This window comes from Hylobates moloch, unplaced genomic scaffold, assembly GCF_009828535.3.
Source record: "Hylobates moloch isolate HMO894 unplaced genomic scaffold, HMol_V3 SCAFFOLD_21, whole genome shotgun sequence".
Lineage (NCBI taxonomy): Eukaryota > Metazoa > Chordata > Mammalia > Primates > Hylobatidae > Hylobates > Hylobates moloch.
In genome coordinates this window covers 22288869-22303537 of record NW_026652296.1, presented here as the reverse complement: position 1 = coordinate 22303537, position 14669 = coordinate 22288869, and the positions used below count along the sequence as shown (strand labels likewise).

General features: G+C 48.5%; 2 non-coding genes across 2 annotated transcripts; both read left to right on the top strand.

Moving 5' to 3' along the window:
- Positions 1-3825: 3825 nt before the first annotated feature.
- Positions 3826-3958, top strand: LOC116461541 (small nucleolar RNA SNORA71). The gene has a single exon (XR_004246080.1). It is a non-coding gene; the product is annotated as a small nucleolar RNA SNORA71 (small nucleolar RNA).
- Positions 3959-5121: 1163 nt separating this feature from the next.
- On the top strand, positions 5122-5255 carry LOC116461539 (small nucleolar RNA SNORA71). The gene has a single exon (XR_004246078.1). It is a non-coding gene; the product is annotated as a small nucleolar RNA SNORA71 (small nucleolar RNA).
- The last annotated feature ends 9414 nt before the right edge of the window (positions 5256-14669 follow it).

Sequence of the window (14669 nt, the reverse complement as noted above, 5' to 3'; positions counted from 1 at the left end):
CACTGCACTGCAAGCTGGATGACAGAGCAAAATTGCACCACTGCACTCAAAGCGGGATGCCCCTGTTTCAAAAAAAAAAAAAAAATTGGCAGACTTCAGTTGGAAAGTCTTGGCCTCAGTGCCCTTGAAGGGCAGGAGTAGTGCTTCTGCCTTGTGAATGCCTTCTGACCCCACCACTGGGGAGAGGTGGACACGAGAGTTGGGCAGATGGAAATCAGTTGTATCTTTATCAATGGTGACAGCTGGATGTGACCACCTGCAGGCTCCCTGACACCTGCTCCTCCTTCCTTTACCTCTGTTGCAGCCCACCCTCCAACCCCTACCACACACACTGCCATGCTGGATAGGGCCGGCCTGCTGGGTGAGCTTACTCAGGAAGGAGTGGGGACTCAGCCAAGCATCCCATGAACAAGCAAAGCACAGACACCCTGAGGGGTGTGCAGCCTCAACAAGTCCTAACCCACACTCAAAACAAATTAGATGAGGGACCTCAGAGATGGGTGACTCCTCTCAGAGCTCCAGAAGGGGTGGAAGTGCCTATCCTTGGCCCAGAAGGTAATTTTGAGAATTGAGAGCTTGAGTGTCAAAGGTTGTGAAAATCAGGCTGGGCACGGTGGCTCACACCTGTAATCCCAGCACATGGGAGGCCGAGGTCAGGCAGATCACCTGAGGTTGGGAGTTCGAGACCAGCCTGGCCAATATGATGCAATCTACTAAAAATACAAAAATTAGTCAGGCTGTGGTGATGTGCGCCTGTAATCCCAGCTACTCAGGAGGCCGAGGCAGGAGAATCCCTTGAACTCAGGAGGCAGAGGTTGCAGTGAGCTGAGATCACGCCACTGCACTCCAGCCTGAGTGACAGAGCAAGACTCTGTCTCAAAAAAAAAAAAAAAGTTTGTAGAATTCAGAATAGCATTTCTCAGAAAGCCCCGCTACTGCTTGCAAACCTTTTTTTCTAATGACCGTGCACAGGTTTCACTGTCACAGGTTTAATTAAAGTCTTCTGCTTGATCTCAAGTAACATGGAGAAAAAATTCTTCAAAAGTGTTGCCCTTCAGAGATATTTTCAAGGGCCTTTATTAGAAGGACCATCATTTAAGGATTAGATGGTATGACATAAGGTGACTCTGCTACACCAGAGAAGAACATGCTAGGGAAAACACCTTCTTTCTTTTAAGTCAAGTGTTTTCTGTGTCATCAGACTGCCCAAGCATCCCTGGCATCTCTGCTTCTCAACCATAGGCTATGATGTGTATGGTGCTCCTATGAGTTGTGCAGTATACGACCTACACAACCGTATGTGGCAGTCCTGCCTACCCTCAGTGGAAGCAGGATGGAGATGTTACCCTGGGTAAATGTGGCATATGTCCCTCACTATAAGCAAAAAACCAGAGCGAGTGTGAAGTCAGAAGTCCACCCAGAGAAAGAGGCAGAGTTGCAGGACAGGGATGGAATTCCAGTTCTGGTGTTTGTTGTCTTGGAGGCCCAGCTTGACCTCTGCCCTTCCCTTCGCTTGATTATATAAGTTTTCCGATAATGTATTTTAGTTTTAAAGCATAAGTTAGGTTTCTATCACCAACACATTCTATCTAAAAGCCCAAGTCTTTTCCTTAACTTGTCCTAAATGGCCAGTTATTAAGAAATTCCATTGAGGGTTTGGCTGTTGCATACAGCCTTGTGGGCATTTTGCTTATCCACGTTGACTTTCTCATCTGGAACACTGGCCTACGTAGTATGTGATTCCAGCAAACAGGGCAGTATATTGAGCTCTTGAAATAAGTGTGTTGTGACAGCCTTTGTTACAGCATTAAAAGAACAGTCTATTCTCAATGGCTGACCCTTTATTTGTCTGCTGACGTCAAAAACAAAACAAGACTGCAGACACACTCTTGCCAATGCTAGAAGGGATGCATGTTTGAAGTGGATTTTTTTCTATTTTTTTGCTTGGAGGGGAGGGTGTGTGGACACCAAGCTGGCCATGGTCCAAGCTGACCTATTTGCCAGCCGACGCCGGTCTGGGCTGCCATAACAAAGTGTCATCATGAACTGGGTGGCTTATAAACAACAGAAATTTATTTCTCACAGTTCTGGAGGCTAAAAGTCCAAGATCAAAGGCACCAGTAGATTTGGTAAACTAGGAAGCGGTGAGGGCCCACTTCCTGGTTAATAGACTGATGGCTGTCTTCTCACTGTGTCCTCAAATGGAAGCTGATGTTTCACAAATACTTTCTGGGTAAATGGATGGATGAGTGAACTCATGAAGGGATGCTCCTTTAGGTGAACGCTTGGATAAAGGGCGTTAGTGGAGGGACAGAATTGCAGCTCCGTTCTGCCAGGGGGCGCTGCAGGCACGTCTGCGCAGGTAGGGGCCTGGCGGAAGCGCCGCTCTAGGCTGCAGCCGCGCCCCCAGCCGTATTTTCGCGGGCGCTGAGCACTGGAGAGAGCGTCTTGTGGCTGCGGCCTACCCTTCAACCTCTTCCGCGCGGTTATCCCTGTACCTGCCGCCATCCGTCCTGGCGCTCCGGATGAGTCAATGAGGGGCAGCGCCCGAGGAGTGGTCTTCCCAAGAACCCCCGGTGGCCTCCCAAGGCCGGTGCTGTGTACCTCCTCCCCGACAAAAGGGGAAACTGAGGCCCCAAGGGGCGTGGGAAGAGCCGGCTGGACGTCAGGCCCAGCCGCTGGTGCGTGGTCCGTCCCCTCCGCCGGGGTGGGCCCCTCGGGTTTCGCGTGTCCTCGGGAAAGAGACTGGCGGGTGAGCCGCGCCCTCGGCCTTCCCTGGGCTAAGCCGACCCCATGCGGACGTCAGACCCCCACAGGTCGGCACAGCCTCTCTGCGGGGAGGCTTAGTGCCCTTTTAGAAACGGCTCGGCAACGCTGTGCCCGGGGCCTTGCACGCGGGCTGAGGGGGGCTAGAGACCTCGCGACTTTCACTCCCCCGACCCCGATCTTCGACTCCTGACTTTGGAAGCCCCCAAAGCTGCTTTTCGGTTGCCTACAAAGTGTCAGTCATTGTGCCACGTCCTTGGAACCGTGAACTCATTTTCTTCTCAATAACCTTTAAAAAGTAGCTGTAAAACCTCCATTTTACAGACCAGTTGGCTGAGGTTTAAATGGAGGACGCTCCCAGGGCCCCAGAGGGGCGAATTCCAGACTCCTTTGCCAGGACCTTGTACTAAGCCCCTTCCCTACGCTCTTCCCTGCCTAGGCCTCGTGGGCTGTGGGGCTCTCCTGGAGACAGATGACAGCTCTCCCTTGGATGGCTTTGTTGGTTCCGCACCAGCCAACGCCCCCATTTTTCCTGCAGCACCCTGATCTGCACTCCCTGAGGGGCTCCCACTGTCCGCGGTGTGAGGATGTCCCTGGGTAAGTGGTGCTGGCCATGAGCACCTTGGGGAACCCTTCAGATTCCCTTCTGGCGGACCCCAGCGGAGGGCATGGTCCTGAATTCCGAGAACTGTATGGCAAAGCTGGGTGCAGAGGAGAGCCTGGCTAAGTTCTTTCATTCTCCTGAGCTTGACTTTCTGTAATGTAGGGAAACTGCAAAAGCTCTGTAAGTGGGGAGATCTTGCAAGTTTTTCTTGCTTTTGACCCCATGATGTCTGGCTACTTGTAGATACTCAATATTTGTGGGGTGAATGAACAATTTAAGACTTTTTTTTTTTTTAAACCAAAAATTGGTCTTCTGTGACTTTCTTGATGGGGGCAGATGAGAGCTTTGTACTACCTTAAGTGGATAGCGCTCAGGTCCTTTGGGCTTGGCGCTTTGGCAATCTCCAAGCAGCTCACTTTGGCCTCTGTTCCTGGATCCCCTCTGCTCTTTTCTGCGCCTGCATTCCGTTAAGTGATCAGGGCTGCCCATGTCCTGGTCATTGGTAGTGCAGGCAGAGGAAATGCGGGAAAGCTTGCTGTGTTTGGAGGGTCCACATCTTCACCTTCCTGTCCCGGGAGCTTTCCTACACTCCTGCTTCTCAAAGCTGCACACACCTGGGGCCTCCAGGGGATTGGGGGTTGCCGTGTGTGTTATGTCATGATTAGAGCTTTCACTTCCTGCTCCCTGCTGTTGGGAACCAGGCTATGTGTGTTGCTTAAATTCCCCTTGATGACCAGCAGAGTCACTGCCACTCAGCCGTGGCACACTGCTGTAAACCTGGTTTTGATCTCCTTTCAGTCTTTTGCTGATTAACTACACATTGATCAGTGTTGGCCACCCTCACCCTGCAATAGACCATCCACTGTCTTCCTCTGTAGAGTTAACTATTTTCTCTTTTATGAGGAAATAGTATGTTTGCTTAGGAATGTTTACTGTCTGGTAACTATTGTGCTAAGCCCTTTCCTGTTGCCTGCCATCCCTGCTGTGAGCAGGGACAAGCTGGGTGCTCACTCATGGCATCATCTGTTGCAGATAGTCCACTGTGTGCAGAGGCATGGGAGTTGTCATGTCGGGAACATGCTAGACCTCAGTGTCCTTGAGGTAAGATCTCTGGTTCATTCTCTGGAATGTTGGTTCCTTATATCTAGTACAGTTCTGTACATGTTCCCAGGGGCTTTGGGGTTGGTGTAGGGGAGCTGAGAAGTGAGATGAGGATGGCACTGTGGATCCCCAGATCCGCTGTCCACCCAGCCAACCCAGATCACCTCTGGCCCTTCATGTGCCTTCAGGGCTTGCTGCTGGGGGGAAACCTCCAGAGTCCCACTTAGGTAAGAAGAGGTCTCTGCCCCTTCTCCCTGGGCAGCAGGATGTTGTAATGGAAAATGAGTGGACCTAGGCTTCAGAGACTCTTGTCCCCTAGCTTTGAATCCCCTTCTGCCACTATCCCAGTCAAGGACTGATTCAGAACCTAATTTTCTTCATTTGGAAAATAACGTTCTGACAGAGGTGACTTTTGTGGTACTTCAGACCACATGATTCCTATCATTACCAACCAATATTTTCCCGTTGTTTTTGCCCCATGTGACTTCTCTGTGATTCCTCCTGGCAAGGAAGTTCTATGTGGCTTTTACAGGGAAGGAGGGCCACTTTTGGGATCCTGTGCTGGGCTAGATTGTTTTCCTGGACTGGACCTAGTCCACAGGCTGCTGGCATCTGTTTCTCCTCGTGGATCTCTCTCTGCCCTTGTATACACCTGCATTCAAAAATGATCACGGGCTGCCTGTGCTCTGGTCATCGACAACGCAGGGAGAGGAATTGCTGAAAGCCGTTTCCCGTGTTTGGAGGGTTCACACCTGTCCCTTTCAAATGCTGGCGCTTTCACACACTCCTTCTCTCCTGCCAGCACCTTCTGGTTTCAGGAGCATTGCAGGATGCTGTGTGAGTGAGTGATGGGAGACACTTTAGTGTGGCTTTTTTCAGCTTAGCCTTCTGTTATCAGAGAGGAGTCTCTCTGTGTCAAGGTTTGGATACTAGATGGTGGAAAAAGCCTGTGTGAATTATTTTTAACGAATAAGTGTGATGTTGGGTGGCATACAGTCACTGCCTTAAGATTTTCAAAGAGAAGCAGCCTTTTGGAGGTGGTGGGCCTGGGCAAGTCTTTCAAGGAGTGGGATGTGATGGGCAGTAGAAAGGTATTCCAGGGAGGGGTAGCAACATGAGAAGGTCTTTGAGGTTGGGATGAGCAAGAGTCAGTCCCACTGGGGAGACAGATGTGCAGGCAAGTAATGAAAGCATGGAGGGATGGCTGCTGGGGTGGTCCTTGGCTCCCAGCACGGTGAGGTGGCACATCTATGGGAGGGCCCCTGAGAGGTCTCTTGAGCTGTCTTTCTGCCAGTTGCACATCTGCTCGGTTGCCTGTCAAGACTCTTAAGACAGTTTTGCTAGACTCTTAAGTTTTTATTTTGACTATTCTTTGGGAGCATTGAGATTCCTTTTTGAGATGAGTTTGGTATGAAAGAAACTGGCAACTCATACCCGACTGATTAACTGGGGGCATTCCCATTGACATCAGCTTTAAGAAAGACGACAGAACACTGGAGACCAAGTACTTGCAGCCTCCTGCTCTGTGGCCCTTCCTCACTCCAGGGATGCCACCTTGGGTCTGGAGACTGTTAGAGGAAACCCCAAGAGGTGCAGGCACTGAGCCTCTCAGGACAATGACCTGGGGTCCCAGCTTCCCCGGAGGGGCCTCCTCATGGTAAGTGAATGCCAAGAGGTTAAGTCAGCCTGTGTTTCCGAGGTGGAAATTCCAAGCCGCTGGCTTCATTTGTCTTCTCTTTTAGATTGGGGGTTGATCACAGACCAAGAGTGACGAGTGATGTCACCCTGTGATGCATGGCCAGACCTTCTTGCCCCTATTGTCTCAGCACAACATTAATCGACTATTCCCTCAGCGTGGGTGGGCAGAGGAAAAGCCTTGTGGCTCTGGGGACTTGGGATCCAGAGTTGAAGACCCTTCAGTTGGCTCTGCCCTGCCAGTGCCACAGAGTGCCATGGCCCAGGAAGACTGGTTTTCTTCTATCTAGGCCAGGCCATCCAGTGGCCATCCTCCATGCCCTTCCGCCTCCTCCTGGTGTGACTTCTGAAAACCAAGAATTTGTTCCTGTTGACTTTTTCTGTGCTATGGACCATTGTCCTCTCACCCACTCAATAAATCTTGAAACATGCCCTGCTGCTTGTTCTTTCATTTTTGTGTGTTTGGTTTTTTTATCAGTATCTCCGTGTGCCAGCAAGACTGGGTGTAGAGACTGCATCACAAGGGCAGGTCTTCTGGTTCTCACTCATTAAGACTTTCCCCTTGACACATACCCAAGGCTTGACCTAGGGAATGTGAGATGGGACGTGGGATTTGGACTGGGGTTGAACAATAATCCCAAGTGCATCTAGGGGTTGGGGGGTTGTTCAGGCTTAGGAGAGAAGGGGAACTGTTAGGATTAAGTTGGCAGGGGAAACATTCGAGCCAAGGCTTTGGGAGAGAAGACCATGACGGGATGACTTAGGGATGGAGGCAGGGGCTGAAGTCCTTGAGGAATGCAAGAGTGCCCTGAGCTCAGGTGGTGGATTGCAGGTGAATGTAGGAGTTGGTTTTGAGCAGAGGAGAGAGTGGAATGTATGAGGAACAGCTGCCCGTGGAGAGCTCTGGGGGTGTGGCAGGCAGTGCCTGCCGCTGGGGCTTCTGTTACCATGAAATAGATTTGGTCTTTGGGGATTCTCTTTGGTAGCAGTGATCACAGTGATGTGCTTACGTGTGCATTATATGTGTGTCACCACCTGCATATGTTGCTCTGTCCTCATTTTTCAGGTAAATTTCACACACAAGAATGCTCCCAAAGGCCATGGTAGAAAGTTGGGAGTCAGTTGGTTCCATTCCTTCAGTTGAAATAGAAATCACTGTTCTAAGCCAGGCATGGTGGCTCACGCCTGTAATCCCAGCACTTTGGAAGGCTGAGGCGGGCAAGTCACTTGAGGTCAGGAGTTCGAGACCAGCCTGGCCAACATGGTGAAACCCCCATCTCTACTAAAAGTACAAAAATTAGGCATGGTGGCAGGCACCTATATTCCCAGCTACTCAGGAGGCTGACACAGAAGAATCATCTGAACCCGGGAGGTGGAGGTTGCAGTGAGCCAAGATTACGCCACTGCACTCCAGCCTAGGCAACAGAGTGAAAAGAAAGAAAGAAAGAAAAAGAAAGAAAAGAAAGAAAGAGAAAGAAAGAACTGTGACTAGGATTGAGGGAAACCAGGCTATCAGGCATCTCTGATGACCTCTGCCATCAGGAGACATTCTTGGGGGCTGAGAGTCTGCTCTGCCAGCCATTTCTGGCGAGGGCCTTATTTCTGCATTGCCCCCCTCCTTATTCCTACCCAAGAACCACCTGACACCTCTGGTTTGCTCTCTTGAAGATCCCCCCACCTGCTGCAACCCCTCTCTGGCCAGTTTTATCCAACTGTGGCCTTTGTCCTTTAGTGAGAAATGACCACATTTTCCCCACCAAAGAAAGGGGGCCAAAGTTCTCCCCTTTTCTGAGTCCACTATTTTTAATGAAGTTTTACACTGGTTGGTGCCTTGAATTGGCAGACCTGTCTTTCCTTAGCAAACTGACCCCTCTCATTGCTAAGCAGGTTCCTGTCAGCTAATAGGACCAGTGTCTACACTCCTCCCTTCTCCTTTAATCTCTCATTCTCTTTCTCTCTCTCTCATGCTCTTCTTGACCCACTACCTCAATCCTGCAACGTGGGGGTCCCTTACGCCCTTTTTAGTTTGTTCTATAGGAGGCAACAGTGATGGAGTACTGAAAAACAAGGGAAGAGGCGAGATTGCCACACAGTGGGGGAAGACAGTGTCAGCTATAGAGAGAGGATCACTTAACGTGGCTTGGCCCCTGGCATAAAATTTTCCTTACTAAGCCAGACTGGTTGATTTGTGGAGGGTTCCCTCATTTATCACCCTATTTTCATGCATCCTAGTGGTTGCAGGCTGGATGTGAAGGTCGGTGAACTAATATGTTAGAAGCTCTTAGCATAGCACTTGGCACACAGGAAGTGCTCGATAAAGGACAGCTCCTGTCAATCACTGGAACTCCCTTTCCAATTGTAAATGGTCCTCATCGCTCGCCCAGCCTCTTAGGTCTTTCTTCTCCTGCCCTCTGCCACCCTCGCCCAACCCTAACCTCAGCCTCTAGCCTAGACTTCCCATTCTCCAGAGGAGATAGCGAGGCCCTCCTCACTCTGCCTGTGGCCTGCATGTCCGCCCTTTTCTCACACAAGCACCCTAGGCCTCAGCCACCCTTCTGCTTAAGGCCCCTAAACATGTTCTTTTCCCAGCCTATGTGCCTGGAATGCATCCTCCGCTTCAAGCTCAGCTGACTCAGCTTGTGTCACTTTCTTCAGGAAGCCTTTGCCGGTGGAACCTCCACCCAGACTGGATTCCCCGCCCCTCCTTCCATTCATATCAAGTATCAGTTCTGTGCAGGCACAATTCTAGGAACCGGTAAACAAAACAGGCAAAAGAGCAAATCCTTGCTTTGTACTTACATTTTGGAGGACAAGGACATATCATAAAACAAAGTACTAAAATAGGTAGAATGCTTGAGAAATGTTAAGGAAAGTCATAAAGCAGGGAAACAAGATAGGAAGTTTGGGGACCAGCAGAGGGAGTGGCATTTAAATTGACTAGACAGGAAGGCCTCCACAGGGAGGTGTGATTTGACTAAAGTGAGGAGCTCTCACTGCTGGGCGTTCACTGCAGCCTGTGCAAGCCGCCATCACCGCATGGACCATGGACAATAGGAAGCTTTTTCCTGGCCGGGCGCGGTGGCTCACGCTTGTAATCCCAGCACTTTGGGAGGCCGAGGCAGGCAGATCACGAGGTCAGGAGACTGAGACCATTCTGGCTAACATGGTTAAACCCCATCTCTACTAAAAATACAAAAAATTAGCCGAGCGTGGTGGCGGGCGCCTGCAGTCCCAGCTACTCGGGAGGCCGAGGCGGGAGAATGGCGTGAACCCAGGAGGCAGAGCTTGCAGTGAGCCGAGATTGTGCCACTGCATTCCAGCCTGGGCGACAGAGCAAGACTCTGTCTCAAAAAAAAAGGAAGCTTTTCCTTTGGATACCAGTCTCAGTGAAGTGGGGAGACAACAGGCATCTGAGGCCACTGCAGTGCTGCTTCTGATTAGGAACGTTTCACCATGTTGTGAGGTTGGCAGCTGAATCAGGCCAGAATTAACTGGTTAGCACGTGGATGGATGTTTCTAGAGGCCAAGCTCTGCACCTGTCAGCTCCCCATCCCCCACACCTCCAACCATAGCTCAGTTGCCTAGAGAAGCTCAGTCACCCAAGGACAGCCTTGATAGGCCTAACCCATCACCTTGGTCCAGGACCCATAGCAGTGATCACCGAGCCCTGCAGTGTTTCTGCTGGGAGAGTTCTGCATGTCAAGAGACTGAGTAATTGGTTGCAGAAACAGGAAGAGACAGAGTAATTAAGTCTTAACAGCAGCCTAGGAGCATGGAACATTGAGCTCCTGTTGCAAGTGAGCTCCTGTTGCAAGTTTCTAGAACTCATAGGTGGAGAATGAAATTTCAGTTTCCAAACCACGTTCGTGCTCCTCCAGGCATGACTGTGAGCAGTATTCTGACTTGCCATGAGGCCTGGGGATTCAGTTTTTTCTGAATTTTTATAAGGCTTGGCCATGTGACCAAGATTCCTCTTCGTTTTTTAAAAAAAAATTTTTAGTTTAGTTTTTGAGACAGTCTTGCTCTGTTACCTAGGCTGGAGTGCAGTGGTGTGATCTTGGCTCACTGCAACCTCTGCCTCCTGGGTTCAAGTGATTCTTCTGCCTCAGCCTCCCGAGTAGCTGGGATTACAGGCGTGCACCACCACACCCAGCTAATTTTTGTAATTTTAGTAGAGACGGGCTTTCACCATGTTGACCAGGCTGGTCTCAAACTCCTGACTTCAAGTGATCCTCCTGCCTCGGCCTCCCAAAGTGTTGGGATGACAGGCATGAGCCACCATGCCCAGCCTGTTTTTAATTATTTATTTATTTTAAGACAGGGTTTTACTCTGTCGCCCAGTCTGGAGTGCAGTGGTGCAATCTGGACTCACTACAGCTTCAACTTCTTGGGCTCAAGCAATCCTCCTGCCTCAGCCTCCTGAGTGACTGGTACTACAGTTGTGTGCCATCAGGCCAGGCTAGTTTTTGTATTTTTTTGTAGAGATGGGGTTTTACAATGTTTCCCAGGCTGGTCTCAAAATCCTGGTCTCAAGTGATCCTCCCAAATTGGCCTCCCAAAGTGGTGGTGCTACAGGCGTGAGCCACCACACATGGCCTCTTTTTTTTTTTTTTTGAGAGCCCTTACATTCGCTACTTCCATTACTAAAGGGAGCAAAATGAGTCTTTTCTCATTATAGTCAAAAAGCATACCAACATAATGCCTGACGGGTGGAAGGCGCTCAGTCAACATTTAGGGATGAGGAATGAGGCCAGCAGAGGCCTTGATAGCGTGCGCCAGAAATAACTCATGCAGGCCCCTCTGCCTCTGTGAGTACAACTGATGACAGGTGGGCCTGGTGAAGTCATTAAGAATCTGATGTGGCTGGGCAAGGTGGCTCGTACTTGGAATCCCAGCTACCCAGGAGGCTGAGGTGGCAGGATCACTTGAGTCCAGGAGTTTGAGACCAACCTGAGCAATACAGTGAGACCCTGTCTCAAACAAACAAATAAACAAAAACACACGAAAACCTGATGTGGCCACTTAATTGCTATGGGGCCTGGAGCACATAATTTTGCCTCCCTGACCGTCAGCTTCTGGCTGTCTAATTTGACCATCAACATAGCACTTACCCCAAATCGCAATGATTAAGATGATGCATGTTAAATGCATAACATAGTAACTGCCTTGCATGGAGTGCTCGATAAATGTCTGCTGTTTTTATTTGATGAGCACATATAGCTTGTTGATAGTTAAAATGAAGAACAAATATCAAATGTCATTATGACAGGCTCTTCTGTTAAGGCACCACGAATACTTTCTTCTTTCTCGTTTGCTAATTTGCAGACATCCCAGTGGGTTTGGTGTTAATCACTGCTACCATTGATTGAAATTCTATTAAATCCCATGCACTGTATTAAGCCTGTATATATAATTACCTCACTTAATCTTCACAACAACCCAGTGAGGTAGATTTAATTATTTTCCATTTTACAAATAAGGAAACCAAGGCTCAAAGAAACGGAAGAGACCTGTCTCACACCTAATGAGTGGCTCAGCTAGTTTTCCATTTGCTGCTGTATTAAATAGTGAAAAATGTTTCAGGCTGATTTCATAAATAGCATAAGCATACCAAGCTTGTCAGATGCTTGTTTGTACTGGAAAACTGGAAATTAGGATATTTTACTGTTTGTTCCATCTGCTTCAAATTATTGCCTATTATTTAGACTTGCTGAAATAGTCCTCATCTAAATCAATGGTTTTGCAGATTGAACTTACGAACCTGACATGTACAAGGACAATAGCCATGTTTTAGCCAACACCAAAATATCAAGTGTCCTTCCCACTACTGTTGCGTCTGAAGCAAGAGTCATCCCAGACCCACAGAACTTGAGGAAACTTGAGAAGGGTATCACCAATGTGACCCAATAACCAGGATTCGCATCAAGAAGAGCCATGATCCTACCAGGAAATTATTGCCTGGCACCAGAGCCCCTGTGACACAGTGGGTGGGAGATTCCATGGCAGAATTGAGCCAGGAGAATGAAGAGCTGGACAGAATGAAGGTTCATTTGTCCATCCAAAAAATATTTACTAGGCACTGTGCTCGGAATAGAGATACCATGATGAACAAGAAAGTTGTTGCCCTCAAGAGGATTGCATAAATGTATATAGATAATAAGTTATATGAATTCACACTCCACATACTTATGGAACAATCACTATGTGCTGGGCCTTGCTCTCAGATGGGCATTTGGGTCTGAACAAAGCAAATGAAGGAGCTTATAGTGTAGGACAATGCTGTCCAGTTAGAAACATAATGTGAGCCACATATATAAAATTTCCTAGTAACCTCATTAAATAAAAAGCAGGTGAAATAAATTATGGTAATATTAATATATTTCATTTAACCCATTACATCAAAGAATATTGTTATTTCAACATGTAATTAATATTAAAAATTATCGTTATTATTATTTTGAGACCGAATCTTGCTCTGTCACCCAGGCTGGAGTGCAGTAGCATGATCTTGGCTCACTGCAACCTCTGCCTGCCAGGTTCAAGTGATCCTCCTACCTCAGTTTCCCAAGTAGCTGGGACAACAGGCATGTGCCTCCATACCCTAATTTCTGTATTTTTAGTAGAGATGGGGTTTTGCCATGTTTGCCAGACTGGTCTCGAACTCCTGGCCTCAAATGATCTACCTGCCTTGGCCTCCCAAAGTGCTGAGATTAGAGGCGTAAGCTACCTTGCCCAGCCAATATTAAAAATTATTAATAAGATTTTCCCCAAATGAAATCTTTGAAATCTGGTATATATTTTATACATACAGCACATCTCAGTTTTTTTTTTTTTTTTTAATTTTTTTTTTTTTTTGAGACGGAGTCTCACTCTGTCGCCCAGGCTGGAGTGCAGTGGCGTGATCTTGGCTCACTGCAAGCTCTGCCTCCCGGGTTCACGCCGTTCTCCTGCCTCAGCCTCCCGAGTAGCTGGGACTACAGGCGCCCGCCACCACGCCCGGCTAATTTTTTTGTATTTTTGTATTTTTTAGTAGAGACACGGTTTCACCATGTTAGCCAGGATGGTCTCCATCTCCTGACCTCGTGATCTGCCCACCTCGGCCTCCCAAAGTGCTGGGATTACAGGCGTGAGCCACCGCGCCCGGCCAGCACATCTCAGTTTAGACTAGCCACATTTAGAGCGCTCAGTAGCCACTTATGGCGAGTAGCTATCTTACTGGACATCATAGATTTAGACAATAAAGGGTTCAAGGATGCCTCCTTTACAGGAAGGCTGCTGCATCTTGTGGGGGCTTAATGAAGCTGCTCCAGCTTGGATCTCCCATTCTCTGGTATCCCCTCTCCTCCATCTTGGCAGAGCAGGGCAAGGTATATATCAGGCGTGCCTGATGGAATCCTGCCTCATGTTCCAGAGCCTTCTGAAGGCAGGACACCAAGTCCTGGGTGTGCTTCTCTAGCACAGATCCTACTGGAGTTAACTTTAGTGTACCCAGCGTTGGTTATTCAGTCAGTCACTACCTGTTTACTAAGTGCTGGCCTCTGTGCTAAGCACTGTGAATGCACGCCAGTGAAAACAGACATTTGTTAGCTCATAATCTCATCAAGATAAACAAGATGCATAAATTGTTAAAAACTGTGAGAAATTCTACAGAGGAAGAGGGAAAGGTGCTGCAAGAGTAAATAGGTCACCTGACCTCTTGGGAGTCAGGGAAGTAGACTTAACTGAGCAAAGGAGGAGAGTGGTCCACATGCAAAAGCAGTGTGGAGGATGCAGGGAGGAGCTCAACGGCGGTTGGTGTGGCTGGCATGCAGCCTGGAGTGGTGTGAGCACTGGCTTCGGAGTCACAGATCTGGTCCAACTTAACTGGGTGACTTTGATGACAAGTTTTAAACTCTGTGCACCTCAGTGACCTCCTTTAGAGGGATGTGGTGAAGATTAAACAGACTGATGTTTGTTTTTTTAAGACAGAGTCTTGCTCTGTCACCCAGGCTGGATTGCAGTAGTGCAATCTCCACTCACTGCAACCTCTGCTTCCCGGGTTCAAGCAATTCTCCTGCCTCAGCCTTCCAAGTAGCTGAGATTACAGGCATCCGCCATTACACCTGGCTAATTTTTGTATTTTTAGTAGAGACAGGGTTTCAACATGTTTCACCAGGGTGGTCTCAAACTCGCTTGGCCTCCCAAAGTGCTGAGATTATAGGCATAAGCCACCATGCCCTGCCATGAGCAGCTTTTTTTTTTTTTAAATAAAACTTTTATTTTGGAATAACTGCTGGGATTACAAGCGTGAGCCACCGCGCCCAGCCCTAGATTTACAGAAAAATTTAAAACCTAGTACATAGAGTTTCCATATGCCCTTCACCCAGCTTCCCCTAATATTAGCATCTTATGTAACCATGACACATTTGTCAAAACTAAGGAATTAACACTGGTACATTACCATTAACTGAACCACAGACCCATCTGGATTTCCCCAGTTTTCCCACTGATGTCCATTTTCTCT